The 4,487-nt window shown below is 39.0% G+C and overlaps 1 protein-coding gene across 41 annotated transcripts in view; it reads right to left on the bottom strand.

Annotated features, from left to right (window-relative positions):
- PRDM5 (PR/SET domain 5) overlaps positions 1–4,487 on the bottom strand; it is a 184,506-nt gene that overhangs the window by 126,631 nt on the left and 53,388 nt on the right. The gene's annotated exons all lie outside the window — the stretch shown is intronic.

The raw sequence follows: 4,487 nt of genomic DNA, 5'->3' as shown, positions 1-4,487 counted from the left end.
CTGAGGCAGTGAAGACAAGACAAAGTCAAACCAAGTATTAAAATCTCAAGCATGTATAACACTCCTAAGGTTACATCACTGAGGCCACAGCCACACATACCTGCAGTACTTAATAAATGAGCCGGTCTTTGGAAGAAAAATTCCTTCAGAGAGTACCTGAAAGATTTTTACTCTGCCTGGCATCTTTTTATATTGTATATTAGGAGTGGTACCACATGCACAAGGATGCTGTCTGTCTAAAAAATACTTAATCTTCAAAATACCCACACACTGAAGTGTCCTGGTAACATTGTGGTGCTTTGTTCAGGTTTTTTTAAAGCTATTGTTCCATCTGGGATGCAGCAAAAATTGTGACAAAACATCATGAGCATCCATCAGTTCAAATGAAGTATTTCCTTCCTGACCTCCAGAATGACAACTGCAGCTTCCAAAATAATCAGTTCCAATTGCTCAGTTACAAAGAGGGAGAAGTGAGAATGAAGGGGTTCTGAAGACTGCAAGAAAGGTTAATTACTAATGTAAATGAAACCTCGTTGTTCCAGCCTTTCTCTGCCTGGCCAAGAAAACGGCAGACATCTGGTAAATGAAGGTGGAATTCCTTTGCATTATTATCTGCTGTGCTGCTTTCCTCCATTGTACTCCAAGCAGTCCAATTCATTCTGCCACGGGAATAGATGGATAGAGGCACAAGGGACTCTTGCCCATACTAAAGCCACTCCTTTATAAAAACCCCTGTACTGAAGTTAAAAATGAAAAACACAGAAGGTTAAAAGAACAAGTTCAGAAAAGAAAAGTTAGAATTAAAAGTTAAGGCAAGACACCAACTCAACTGAAACTGTGCCATTATACTGTCACACTCACCTACCATGCAAGGAAACATTGTAACGTGAATTTGACAGGGAAGTAAAGAAAAAAAAAAGGAAGCAGCTACTGATTTGACAAATGAAATAGATAAGAGTCATATAATTAAACAAGAATGAACATCTATGGGCTTGCACTCTTAAAATTCCATGTTCATTCCAGACAATATCTATTTCATGCAGAAAAAAACTCAAAGGACAATCCCTCTGGAGAAAAACAAAGCTTTAAATTTATATTGGCACCAAACTACTGCAAATGCTGAATGATGACTTGTTCCTTTTGAAACCACAAGAGCTCACTATACAAGTAGATCATCTTGAACACCAGATGGATTTTATGCCAATCAAGGCTAAACCATTAAATGACCATAAAATGGCAATGGCCAGAGGCAGGTTTTGTACCCAAAATAATTTCTCCCCACACTGTGTGTGCTGCTGCACGAAAACATTTTGTGACTTTACGACATGACGTAATGCTGAAGACCTCCATACAGCAACTGCAGCTCTCCAGCTTTTCCCCCAGCGAATAATCTCTGAATAAACCTCTTTGAGGCCCAAGCAACAGCCACCCTCTTTGTTACTGACAGTGAACCTCAATTCCAGCACCCACTGGTCAGCTCTGAGCACTGCCTTTGTCAAACCCAGGTTTCTGCTTCCCCTCCACAGAGCACACAAAGGGAACCCATAACATTTATCTAATCACAGCCACAAATCCCAGTGTGTCAAAAGTGTCACACACTCGTAAATACTCCATGTTTCTTGAGAGTCAGGAAGCCAATCGGGGATATACACATATGCAAGATGTGTGTGTGTTCTGTGTATCTTACACACATCTCCTCATTTCTAAAATAAACAGCTTATAACACAGCCTCAAGGTACATTTTTTCATTTATTCTGATCATGTGACCAATGAAATGTTTCTTTCTGTCCCTCTAAGGCTCTAAGACATTGTGCTACCTTCCTTCTTAAAAAAAACACATGGAATGCACAGGATTATTAAAAGTATGGCACATCCTGTGCTGTTCTCATGCAGAAAAGTTTGCGGGATTTTTTTTTAAGAGTTTGCTTCGTATATCAATTTCATAAGCAAGACTGCTATTTTACAGATTTACAACCATTCTTGCTTGTGTGCACTTGAGCTCTTATCAATCTCTTCAAAATTATCAAAGTTTAGGCCAGGTAGGGAGGATGGAAAGACTGACATTTGAAAGAAAGTATAAGGTCAACTAGAGGCAGAGTGGAAGGAAATACTGTACTGGAAAGAAACCAGGACCAGCAGTACTTGACCTTTCTGCCCCCCAAAAATAATCTATTGTCTCTGAGAAACTGAAGTTCAATTGGCCTTCCAGTAGAAAAACCAGGCTGGTCTGAAGAGGACAGACATCTAATTTTCTATGAAGAACTGCATTTCTATTTCCATATTTCAGTTATTTTCACTTTCCTAGGTGACATATATTAGAATTGTCATCTTAAAATGGGACTATTCAATTTCCACTATGATCTGTGGGATGTGAGAGCTTTGAGATATTAAGGTCTGAAAATGCTTTTGCTGACTGATAAGACACAGGAATAGACACATATATAAACTGTAGCACCTTCTTCAAACAGAGTACAAGGATTAGTTTCACATGTAACTCAATACTGCAATGTAATGACTGTTCCATCTGCCTGAGAAAGAGGAGAGTGAGACAGGAAGAGAAGATATGATTTTTATTTCTGACTTTGGAAAAAAAAAAAATCTATTTAAAGCAAAAATATAGACTAAAAGAATTCGTATGCGGTATTCCAGAGATAAGAACTCGTGGAAGTCGTGGTCATTGTAGGTGAAAATTTTGTTGTCGGTGAACTTACTCAAATGTAAAAAGGAAATTTAGTATTGGGTAGCCCACAACAGATGTCCCCCATAGGGACATTTTCCTGTAATTGTCCACTACTGGCTTTCCTGCAAATTCTACATAAACATCTGGAATCATGCAATGTGCAAGACAGCTCTGGAGGAATGGGCTGCCCTGGGTGACATTTACTGTGTCCCCAGCATGTGCAGAACAGAAGCCCAGGTAAAATAAGGAGAAATTACTGAAAACATCAATTTTAACCCTCTTGAAGTGTGCATTAAGCAACAGACCATGGTGGGCACCTGGGTGAGTGGAACATGCAGGAATGAACAGTGAAGGCAAATGTTGTTATGTCCAAACCCCAACAGATCAGCAGCCTCTGGCAGTGTGTAGTCAGCAAAAGGCTCCTTCTGAAGAGTGATTTTGGTGTAACAAGGCAGAAACTTGAAGTACAAAAAAATATGACCAGTAAGTGAAAGCACACTTGGAAAAATTCTCAAGCAGTTCTCAATTCTCAAGAACTAGGACTAGACACAGATTACAGCTGTTTAAGTACAGCTCTAATTGATTCATGAGGAAAATTGAAGGAAAAGCTGAAACGGGGAAGTATGCTTTCATACTGCTCCTATTTCTAATTAAAGCAAGGAAAAAGAATAAAATAGAACCACCATACCAAGTTAGTCTGCAAAAGCACACTCTGAATCCAAGATCAGCAAATCTTGGATCCACAGTGTGGGAAAAACAGCATTTACACTGCAAGCTGGCCAAGAGCTGATAAACAGTATAACAATCTGAAAGCTGAAAAAGTTATTGACAATATTTGGAGTTAGAGAAATCCTCAAGGTACTATCCAGAGCCAGGCTGAGATTATCCCAAAAGAATACAGCAAATCTCCTAACTTGTAGTCATCAGCAAAATATCTTGGTTGACCTTCTTAATGAAATTAATATATTTTATTCTCAATGAAATTACATCAGATCATTCATTAAAAACCACAACAGTTAACAGACCCCTGAAACTTTCCTGCCAAGATGTTATTCTAATTTTGCATCTAAATATATAAATTTCTGAGCAAATTTACAGCTGCTCAGAATGAGCCATAATTGAGAGCTGGCATTTCCCTGTGACTGCCTCATGAAGAGTCAGTATCACAAAACAAAACACCTACACTAATTCTACATCCATTCTGATGCCTTCCTTTGGATCATTGAGCAACAATTTTGACATTTGATAGCTCTAAAAGACATTATTCCTCAATAGTTTCTGCACATTCAGCCTTCCCACCTAGCTCCCAAAAGCTAAGAGATGTTGCACATACAAGAGGGGCAGGCTGCATGAAGGGTACCTGACAGTGATCTATGAACTGTCACAGGATATGCTGCATTTTAGCCTTGCAAGCATGCACAGCATCCCAGACTTCCTCACTGAGCAACAAGAGGCTGTAAGCAGATGTTGAAAATATCAGACCAGATTTCACCAGAAACAGTCAATTCTGAATTCATATTCATGTCATTCAACATCAAAAGCATTAAGATTCCATGTAATAAATGAAATCCCTTTTCCCACACAAGCTAATCTCTGACTATTAACCTGTCATACAATTCATACAGGAACCCAACCAGTATGAATTTGTAAAAAGCAACATCCAAATTGCATTATTAATGGTGCAAATAACTCTTATGGGGTCCAAAACCATAAAATGAATGGGTGTGCTTGGCTCTTGGCAAGCAAAGAGGGTACATGAAATTCCCTCAACAGTGTTTCATTCCCTGGGCAATCTAAGCCCATCTGA

The sequence above is a fragment of the Lonchura striata genome, chromosome 4 (genome assembly GCF_050655825.1).
Source record: "Lonchura striata isolate lonStrDom1 chromosome 4, ASM5065582v1, whole genome shotgun sequence".
In the NCBI taxonomy this organism is placed as follows: domain Eukaryota; kingdom Metazoa; phylum Chordata; class Aves; order Passeriformes; family Estrildidae; genus Lonchura; species Lonchura striata.
The sequence above is the reverse complement of the archived record's forward strand: the minus strand, read 5'-3'. Positions and strand labels throughout refer to the sequence as shown.